Below are 12,148 nucleotides of genomic sequence, written 5' to 3' on the forward strand. Positions count from 1 at the left end.
CTCGAGTCTGAGATTGATCAAGAGTGGACCAAATCTGAGAAGACGTAGAGCAGCCAACCATACAAGTAAGTAACCCCTCAGTCATAGATGATAACAACCAAGAGACAATGAGTTGATCTTGCTGCTCCCATTCCAGAAACATAAGATTAACTCGATGAGAAATCTGATCAGAGGGAAAAAGAAACTTCATCGAAGAGGATTGAGACCCATCAAGGAAATGAAGAAGTCGATGCCCACGCACAGAAGCAGAGACCTATTGTTTCCAAAGAAGGTGATTCTCATTATCAAGCTTGACCGATAAGGTGTGATTAAAAATAACTAGAGATTGTTGAACAAAAGAGGAAGAAAAGCCACCGTGGTGGACTGCGGTGTGGTAGAGGTTGAGTCAGCCATGGATACTCAGGAAAGAAAAAGGGGCTCGGATACCATATTATGAAAATGAGAAAAGAATAGAAGAGAAAGAAATGAATGAAATTCTTCATTGAATCAGTAGGATCAACCATGGCCTTATATACATAGAAGAGAAACTCGGAGAGGGCTCCTTTAACAAATTCTATAAAAAACTTTATTACAGAAAAGGGAAATTCGGTAACCAATACTAACTAACATTATTCTCTAATAGTGATGAAAAATGGGTTTGAGGACATTAGAGTAAGGAAAAGAAAACTATTTTTAATGGAAGGAAGAGTTTCCAATGATGAACCAACGGAGGAGTATGAATGTAATGAGAGGGAAACCCAACAATTGGAGATTTCAATCTATGATATCGCTGCTCCGGTTACTTTTCAAATAATGCGGTTATATGGATTCGTGAAAAAGAATCTCATTACTGTACTCATTGATTCAAGGAGTACCTACAAGTTTGTGGACCCGACTCTTACTAGAAAACTCCATTGTCGAACCATCGTCGATGATAAATTTGAGGTCATAGTAGCCAATGGTGGGAAGCTCACGTGGACAAGTCATGTCCTGATCTACCGATTACATTGAAAGAATTCTAATTTAAAACTGACTTATATATGTTTCCTGTGGGAGGGTGTGACATGGGTTTATGAGCACAATGGTTGCGAACTTTGGAACCTATCTTGTGAAACTTTGCCAACCTTAGCATGGAATTCACAGTTGATAGAAGGAGGTACAAGCTAATGGGCAACTAGAATGAGCCAATCAAGGTTGTTAACAACCACGCCATGGAGTGTACTCTTTACCAGGATACAACATGTATATTATACTTTATGCTCCTTTTGAAGAAGGTAAAAACTAACTCAACTTCCTCTAAAACATGATCATCATCATCAAATCAACCTCATGGCGGATAGTGCATCTACCAATATACGACCATATCGATATGCACACTTCCAAAAAAATGAAATTGAGAGGTTAATCGGAGAAATGTTACAAGTAGGACTGATCCAACCAAGTACTAGTCCATATTTGTTACCAGTTCTCTTGGTTCCAAAAAAAAAGGATGGTACGTGGCGTATATGTGTTGATATAGAGCACTAAACAAGATCACAATCAAGGATAAGTTCCCAATTCTAATTATCAATGAATTCTTGGATGAGTTATACGGAGCATATTAGTTTTCAAAGTAGGACATATCGATATGGTCATTACCAAACACTCATAAGATTGGACACACTCATTGTAGTGAGAAATATTATTGTTATGAAGATGGGTTTTTAAAGCATAGTGGGCAGATTGTTCTTGGGCCAAATTCGAAGTTGCAAACTGTCATTCGAGGCCCATAGTGGGTCATTTCGAATATCTCAAGATCTTTAAACAGGTCTCCAATACTTTTTATCGGCAAGATATGCATCAATTTATTAAAAATTACATCGTAGAGTGTGAAGTGTGTCAACACAATAAATATGACACAACATCTCCAACCATGTTATTACACCCTCTCCCTCTACTGGACGATAGTTAGCAATTCAGTGGACGGGGAAAAAATGGTATGGAATTCAATCGAGTACAATTCGGAATAGTAATACATCGATTTGCTCAAAAATTCGACGAAAAAAATGCAGGATGGTAAAAATACGATACGGAAATAATTTGAAAATGATTCGGATCTAACAATTTTTAAAACTTTCAAAAATTCAGATATATATAACATATGACATGACTTAACAATTCTAATCTACTAATCAAATTATCAATATTTAAATTAAAAATATCTTAAGTAAACAAATAAAAATTCATAATTGCACTCATCCAATAAAATATATATTCACACTTACAGATTTAGTTTTAATCTATCTAATAATTAATGTAAATGAAAAGTATAAAACATGATATAGTAATTAATGTCAAAATCACCATGTCTATTAATGTCAAAATCACCATGTCTCATAACCTAAATAAATTCAAAAAAAAAAATTCTTGTCATTTTTAAAAAGTTATTAATGCGTAGTAGACGAAAATTTCACTGGATGACCGATAGCCAACAAATAAACTCCACAATGGGTCTATGGGGACGATTTTCAACTTAGGATTTTTTTCCTTTCTCTTGAGTCTTGAGTTTTGAAGTGAGAACAGGGTAATACGACGTATTTTAATAAAATACTTATGGAATATACGTACAAGTTACGATTTAGTCGTTGGGATTCAAAGATCCGTGAATTAATCTAAATATTTGAATCCAATGGTAGTTTTGATCGGGAAGAGTAATATACATCTAATTCATGTCTAATTCGCGAATCAATTGCCAATTTACTAACTATGTTCTGCACCAAGAAATCTCAATGGATTTCATAGATGCATTGCCTAACCTCCTTTGGAAAATCAATAATGATTGTGCTCATCGACCGCCTTTCCAAATATGCTCACTTCATGGTCCTTAGTCACCCATACACGACAACAATTCAGGCCCAAACCTTTGTCAAAAATGTCCTAAAATTAGGGATACCCAAGTTGATCATCACAAATAGGGACCCGATTTTCACTAGCAAATTTTGGCAAGAACTATTCAAGATGCAAAAAGACCAAACTAAATATGAGCAGTGGGCATCATCCGCAATCTAATGGCCAAACTAAAGTTGTCAATAGATGTCTAAAGACATATCTCCATTGTTTCACTAGTAACCAACTAAAAAAAAGGGTTAAGTGGCTATCATGTCCAAAATATTGGTATAACACTTCATATCATACATCTACCAAAATGACACCATTTGAAGCGGTTTATGGGAAGATTCTAACACCCATTATGGGTTATGAAATTGGGTCTATAAAGGTGGAGCAAGTTGAAACTTCTTTATTGGAACGAGATAAAGTATAGAAATTGCTCAAATATAATTTTCATGAGGCTCAAGTTCAAATGAAGTAACAAATAGATTGAGATCGATCAAAGAGGGAATTCAAGGTCACCGATATGACATTTTTGAAGATCCAACCATACCAACAAACAACCGTGGCAATACAAGGATCTATAACACTCTCTGATAAAAAAATAAACTTTTATATATGTAAGTAGAGGAAAGAACTATTAAAAAATGAAAAAAGAAATTCTAGATTCTCTTGTCACATCATTCATCAATTAAGCAACCCATATATAGACATTACAACTCAACGTTCTACCACCGAACTAGGCACTCATTTGAACATGCAAAATAGAAAAATAAACACGTACCCTCCTATAGACCAAGTAAAACCAAAGATCATGCTAATGACCATAACAGATCTTGACACGTACAAAAATCCACTAACAAAATCTTATATACCTGGTTAATAACAATAAACCACATCTTGCAACAATAAAAGAAATTGAAGAAACAATTCCTAAAGACTAGGACAAGAATAACATACTCACGTGATGACATTTTCAACAATCCCTCTCTTAAACTGATGTTTTCAAACACTCAATTTAATACATATTAACAACCAAACACCCTCTAATCACGATCTTGCAAAGTACATACACCAAGTAGCTTTCTCAACTTCTGAAACGCAAGGGTTTGATAAATATGTCAGCAACTTGGTATTCACTTCTACAATAAACGAGATCAATAGCTCCATTTTTAGTGAGGTTTCTTAAGAAATGATATTTAACATCAATGTGCTTGTTTCTTCCATGCAAAACAAGATTCTTGGATAATTTAATTGTTGAACTATTGTCACAATAAAGTACAGTGAGTTCTTGTTGTTTGAAGTGCAGTTCCTCAAGAATTTTCCTTAACCAAATGGTTTGACAAGCACATGCAGTCGTAGCTACAAACTCTACTTCGGTGGTTGAAAAAGTGACAAGTGGTTGCTTCTTTGAACTCCATGACACAGTTGATAAACCCATCATGAATACCAACCAAACGTACTCTTTCTATCATCAAGATCACCTGTATAGTCATTGTCAGTAAAACCAAACAAATCTAACTTTTCACCTTTCTTGTAGAATAACCCATGTTCAATGGTTCCTTGCAAGTATCAAAAATTCCTCTTGGCAGCTAAAAGATGCATCTCCTTTGGACATTCCATGTATCTACTAATGAGACTTACAATATGCATAATATCAGGCCTTGTTGTGCAAGTCAAATACATAAAGCTTCCCACAATTTTCTTGTAAAGGGTGTTGTCAACCCTCTTTCCTTCAAGATCTTTGATGAGCTTCAAACCCACTTTAGATGGCGTGCTAACAAAATTGCAGTTCTTCATTTGAAATGTAACATCCCGAATTTTTAACTCATATCTCGAGAAAATTAAATGGTGAGATTTGGAGGAAAATATCGAATGAGAGACTTAGAGTAAAATACTCGAATATTACTATGATTAATTTCAAGAAAAATTGACTTCGTCATTAGATTCAAAAGGATCGAAATATATACATTAGCCTATAAGCATGTTCGAATTTGAGTCCGGATGAAAAAGTTATAAAATCCTCGAATTTCGTATTAAGTGGGATCCAAAATAGTGAAATTTCATTAGAGCGAGAATCAGAAAGATTTGATGACACCGTTAGATACGTAATGAAAAATTATTCAAAATGGTATACTCACTTGTCAATTTTCGAGTCCGAATAGTTAAGTTACGATCGAAACTAGAAATGATGGGAAAATTACAAGTATGCCCTCAACATTGCTATAAAAGAAATCTGATTTTCTTTTATTTCATTCATTTTTTCTTCCTCTCTAAGAAATCCCAAACGACAACCACTTTTCAACCTAAGGGTTTCGACCCATTTCCACCAAGTTCTAGCGCAAACGAAGTCGAGTTGAACCTCGACGAAGAAGGCAATGTTGTTGGCGTTGTCGAGCTCTACGTCCTCACCCCATCCAACCTCCATTTCCTTTTCTTTCTCTTGGTTTCCCACAAAAATCAGCAATTAGGTTTGTTTATAATCACTTGGAACCTCATCCAAATCGTAGGAGAGTCGTTGTTGGCCATTAAAAAGGGGAAAAACACCTTCAAAGAGGGTTTCACAATCAGCCACACCGTTGGTACCTGAGTTCAACCACTTTTGGAACTTCAAGCCGGCAAGCATTGATCCTTAGTGTTTATTCATCACCATTGACAACCACAAACAAGTAAAGGATTTTCAATTCCTATTGATAACTTTAGATTTCTGAAATGTGCATTTAGGTTTTGAAACAAAATTTACTATTTGCATTTAAATCGTAGAAATTGGTATTTGATTTCAAATTCATGGTAGAAATAGATATTTTGATGATGTTTTGTCAAGTTTTAACTACAAACTCGTGGGTGGTCGAATGATTCGAAGAATGGAAGAAGAAATCAAAAAGGGGATCGAAAACTCAAAGGTTCGAGTGAAGTTCAGGACTGTCGGCGGGAAGGGTCGGTGCCACTAGCACCTACCGAAGGCATTATGTCGGTCCCACCGACAGAATGAGATTTCTGCCACCGACGAAATTAAGAATCGCGAGAAAATTTTGTTCTGTCGACAGATGTCGTCGGTCCCACCGACAGCTGTCGATAAGCATTCTGTCAGTTCCACCGACACCTACCGATAAGCATTCTGTCGGTTCCACCGATAGAATCTTGATTCTGCCGTCTACAAAATAGTTCTTTTTAGAACTGAGTTCTGACTCTTGGCTTGACTTCCCTATTGCCTTCCACCGACAGAATCTTGATTCTACCGCCGACAAAATAGTTCTCTTCAGAACTGAGTTCTGACTCTTGACTTGACTTCCCCATTGCCTACACTTGATTTGCCACCCTTCATTTCATTAAAAATATTTAAGTAAATGTTCATTTACTTTAAGTTCTTTAATGAAATTAAGGTTTTACCCCCCATTTCGGAACAATTAGAATGGTTTCAAGATCCAAATCTCAAAGGATCAAAATCTAAATTTTGGTTTCAAGGACAAAACATAAATTTCGACGTTTTAAGTAGATTTTCAAAATGTAGTAACTTTCGCATTACTTTGAATTAAATTATAAAAAATATATGGTGTCGAATCTCGTGATCGAGACCTTTATTTCGAAAAACTCGTTTTCAATTTTGAGAACTTTGAAAAATTAAGTTTCCAACACTTAGCCAAATTTTCACCAACTTTTATCATTTTGACCAGCTTAGGTACCGTGCATCACGGGACCTCGTTTTGAAGAAATCTTGATGATTTTCAATTGAAAACTCAAAAATGACTTTGAAAGATTGAAAATGAATGATTTGATTCGAAAAGACAAAAAGTGAAAGTACAGAAAGAATGGGGAAAGAGATCAACGGTAAAATGTCAGAATCACACCCGAGGGGTGATGTCTGCATTTTACATTGTATGTTGTATGCAAGTTGGTGAAAGGATATCTAAGTTATTAATGAAAGAGTTGCATGTTTATTTAAGAATATGTTAGCACGTACGCTGAGTACTATTTTTATTTTAGGTCGGGTGGCCACAGTTGCATGGTAGGAACTGGATATCCATTCTCAATCCTATTCTGTTAATTTTTCTTTTGTTTTATATGAAAAATAAGATATATATATATATATATATATATATATATATATATATATATATATATATATATATATATATATATATATATATATATGTAACTATTTTGTGAATTGTTAAAGGGTCTGTGAATGCCTGAAGGGATAGTGCGTCACATCATCCGGAGGGGTGCACTATCCTGGGATGTACGGTAGGGACCACCAAGCTCATACGTGGTATGGGACGCGTATGAGAGTGGAGTCACAACTGGAATCTGGATCTATTCCTTTCTTATCTTTACCAGTAAACGTGTATTGTAAAGGTGGTCGTATACGAGTGGAGTACTATTTTAGGAATCACATGCACGCCTGATAAGCATAAACGAAGATGATTGGTCGTGATCACTAACACTCTAGTAGTAGTCGAACGTTCTGACACATTGAAAAGAGACCCATTGCTTATGGTCACAGCAAACAGCCAGCCTGAGTCGGATAAATGGTCTCACAGCGTGGTAGACACGACCAACCACAAAATCAGGAATTAAAAGACAGATTTACGTAGTAACATCATGTCCCGACTGGGATCGATCCAGTCGTGAATCCCAACGCTCAAATTCCATTACTCCACCACTTGTATTATGTATCTGTTGTTATATTTCGAATTATAAATTGTAAAGCATGTCTATTATTTCAATGTTGTCAACTGTATTTGCACAAATGGACAAATGTATAATGAGTATGAATGATTGATGTTATGTGTAACTTTTAAACTATTTAGTTGCTTATCTCTGGCCGTATGTACCAGTTAATCGTAGTTTCAATTATAAAACTTACATGTTTTGAAACGATGCAGTATGATTATTCGATTATGTTAGGGAAAGTTATTAGTAGGAATTGTTTGTGGACCTACTAGGTAACCATTGTCACTCACCATTTCCTTCTTATTTTTTTTTTAGCTTCAGCACTTGCAGTTACGGAAGCAGGCGTAGAGTCGGTAAGTGAGGAGTACCTGGTCAATCAGATCGACGACCAGAATTTGTTGTACGATGAGCACTAGGGCCATACCCCTTTTGTGTAGTCAGTTTCGTCCAGGTGTATACATATTTTGAAGTTGAGTGTTAGGGATGTGTTAGGGTGAGGTTGGATTTTTGTAATCATGTATATCGCTAAATTTCCGCACTCTGATCTATTTACATGTTAGATATAATTAGTCTTCCGCTGTTATTTCTTATATCTACATCTTTATATACAGGTTTTGTTATAACTTGGATTATCAGGTTTTGTGTTCCGTTGAATGCTAACATAAACAAAAGAGACCATACCGAAATTTCGAGGCGTCACCTAATACCTCGAGGTGGCCTTGGGATTTGTGTTAGCGTTTGGCAGGACGCCATATGAAACCTGTCTAAAATTTCTTGCACAAACTTCTTTTGAGAAATAAAAATTTCATTGGCAGATTGCATCACTTCAATACCCAAAAAATAATACATCATTCCAAGATCAGACATATCGAATTCAATCATCATGGACTTCTTAAATTTATCAAACATGCATTATCATTTCCAATGAAAATAAGATCATCCATATATAAGCACACAATGAACATTTTTCCTCCATCACCAATTTTAATGAATAGTATATGCTCATATGGACATTTTTTAAAATCTTCCTTCAAAAAATAAGTATAAATACAGCTATACACATTTTTGAGCTCGTATAACGCCTTTTTTAGTTTATACACCTTATATTCACTCATAGTCTTCACATAACCAAGAGGTTGATCAATAAATACCTGTTTTTGTAGGTCACCATGCAAGAATGTTGATTTCACATCCAATTGGAAGATAAGTCATGAATTTTGAGTAGCCAAAGCAATCATCAATTTGATAGTGTCATGTCTTGCAACAAGAGCAAAAACTTTTTTATAATCCACACCAAACTCTTGCTTTTAGCCTTTAGCTACTAAACCTACCTTGTACTTGTCGACTTCGTCGCTCTCCTTTAATTTTGTCTTGTATGCCCACTTGATACCAATTGTCTAGTGTCCTCTCAAAAGCTCAATCAACTCCTAAGTATTATTCATTTCAATTCCTATAATTTCTTCATTCATTGCCTTCTACCATTTTGATTCTTTCACAATTGTTTCAAAAGTGGTAGGGTCACAGTCTGAAAATATAGCAAAATGTGTAAGTGGGTCCTTAGATTGATCAATTTCAATTTTCTCATAATCTGTCATCCACGCAGGTCTTCTTCTAGCATGTTGAAGTCGCTCTTCTTCTTGAATAGCTGTTGGAAGTGGTTGTTGTTCATTCTCTATTAACTATTGTCTTTTATCTTCATTTTCTCTGTCAAAAAAAGTGGGAATTTATTTTCTAACACCATTCTCATTCCATGACTAGGTTTGATCTTCATCAAAAACAACGTCGCGACTAATAACAGTTTTCTTGGTGCTAGAATTGTAAAGCTTGTAAGCTTTTGATTGAGCATTAATACCAAGAAAAATGCATTTCTCTCTCTTGTTATCTAGTTTTTTCTTCTTTGATCTGGAATATGGGCATAGGCAACACACCCAAAAATTTTGAAATGATCTACCGCTAACCTTTGTCCGCTCCATGCTTCCTCCAATGTCATATTTTGAATAGTAAGTGTGGGACTTCTATTCAAAATATAAATGCTCCAATTGACTGTTTCAGGCCAGAAATCTTTTGAAATGTCGCTCTTTGTCAGAAGACTGCGAACCATATTCAAAATGGTACCATTCTTTCTCTCGCAAATACCATTTTGTTGAGGCATATAAGTTGTTGTAAGTTACATTTTGATTCCATGGGTATCACAAAAATTTACAAGTTCATGTAAGTTATATTCTCCTCCACGATCAGTGCGAAGTACTTTTATTGGGCTACCAACTTCTTTCTCAACAAGCACTTTATAATTTTTAAAGATTGTAAAAACTTCTGATTTCTTGTGCAAAAAATATACCCATGTTTTTCGGCTAAAATCATCAATGAAAGTGATTAAGTATCTTTTACCTCCATTGGAAGATGGATTTATTAGCCCACAAATGTTAGAATGAACAAGCTCCAATTGCTTCTTTGCTCTCCATGAATTTCCTTACGGAAATTAGTTGTGATGTTGTTTGCTAACAACACATTCTTCACAAACTTCAAAGGGAACTGTAATTTGAGGAAGACCAATTATCATATTTTTCTACTATAAAGTCTTCAATCCACCAAAGTTTAGGTGACCATAGCGAAATTCCATAGTCATGCCATATCCTTCAATTTTGCTGAGAAGCATGAATGAGTGGTGTTGTAGAGATAAAGCGGGAACATACAATTCGTCATTAATCAATTAAGCCCATCTTCACATCTTGTTTTCGACATACTTCATCTTTGATAGAAATCTCGCATCATTTTTCTTGCAACTGACCAACACTAAGCAAGTTGATCTTCAAGTTTGGAACAAAGAGAACATTAGAGATGGTCTGAGTAGAATTTCCCTTGGTTTGAATTGTAATCCTTCCTTTTCCCATAACTGAGACTCTAGAATTGTCACAAAATTCACATCATCGCAAAATGACTCATCCAAATCAAAGAATGTAGACTTGTCTCCACACATATGATTGCTGCAGCCTGTGTCTAAGTACCATAAATTCTTGTTGGTTTCTTCCTTTACAAGACAAACCATTAACAATGATACTTCTTCTTCCTTCTCCACACATATGAATAGACATATCTTCATGTTTTCTATTCAGATTAGATCGGCATTCAGATTTGTAATGGCCATACCAATGACATTTGTAGCACTCCACATTAGACTTGTCTGTTGATCTTAGTCTCTAAGTAGTCGAGTGGTGGCCTCCTCATCCTCTTCCTTGAAATTGATTATCTTGTTATTGGTTTCCTTAATCATTATTTGCTCCACCTCTGCCTCTATTACCTCGTCCTCCTCTTTCACTACCTACATCTTTGTTGACTCAACCTCATATTCCTCTACTTCGACCTACTGATTGATTTTGTATCATAGTGTTGTTAGTTGAAGCTTTCAGAGCTTACTCCTCATTGTCCTATTAGATCAACTTGTACTAACCTTGGAGTTCATTAATTGAGAGCTGATCAAGGTCCTTAGACTCTTCGATTGAACACACCACATAATTGAACTTTTGTGTCATCGATCGAAGTATTTTCTCAATTACTGTTACGTCTTCCATCTTCTTGCCATGAATCCATATTTTGTTGATAATTGCCATTATTCTTGAGAAAAAATAAAAAATCTAACAAAGTTTTTGTAGAAAATCAAGCATCTTAAGAAATCATTTACAAATCAAGAAATTGTTCTCAGCCAATCAAGCACAAAGCCTGGAGAGAAAAAAGCTATATGTCACAATATTTTGTGTTTGATTGTTAATTTGACGGTAACACTCCATTGAGTGAGTGTATTGAGCTTTGTACCACTAATTATTCATCAAAATAAATAACTAAAAAATCAAGGAAAATTATTTTAAAGCATAATGATTTTTGTTTTATTTTTTTTTTTAAGGATAACAAACCAACGGTTTGACCGCCTGGTTTGAGGTTGTCAATTTTACCCCTCCCAAACCATGCCCCTGAAGAGCTTTTTTCACTATGGCAATCAAATTTTGATTGTCACAAACAAAACATCTGATTCAAGGATATGTTTTCAAATTTTATTTATTTTCAATTTTACCCCGTCCTAGACCATTCCCTTGTATAATAAGTTTTCAATTAAAAATGTAAAAATTTAGGTCCAACGGTCACTAACAGCTCTTTTAGGGAAATGGGTTGTCCATTGGGTTCAAAACATGACCTGAATGGCATGTTTTCAAATTTTATTTTAAAAAATATAACGGTTTATGTCCAACGGTCACTAACGACTCTTCTATGAAAACAGATTGTCTAACAGCCTGTTTTCAATTCAAACAATCATTTTTCCACAAATAAATAAAAGGATTGAGAGTATTTTTGCTCTCTCTAATTCGCATTCTCTTTATTTTTTTCTTACTCCCTTAATTTTGTAGTTGTTAATATTTTTTTTATTCATAAGCAGAAAAATCAAATTTCTGAAATGGTTCGAAGAATGATTGTTTAACAATATGGAGGTTATTATGAAGATCTAACATACATCAGTAGTAATGCTCGAATTTTAATGATAACGTTAGAAATCACATTGTCTACATATTAATTTTTCTTTTTGAAAACCACCACTTTTAATGCATGGTTGGGGTAAATGGGGGTATTTTCGGGACTT

The sequence above is a fragment of the Akebia trifoliata genome, chromosome 10, assembly GCF_017979445.1.
Source record: "Akebia trifoliata isolate Shusen 1 chromosome 10, ASM1797944v1, whole genome shotgun sequence".
In the NCBI taxonomy this organism is placed as follows: Eukaryota; Viridiplantae; Streptophyta; class Magnoliopsida; order Ranunculales; family Lardizabalaceae; genus Akebia; species Akebia trifoliata.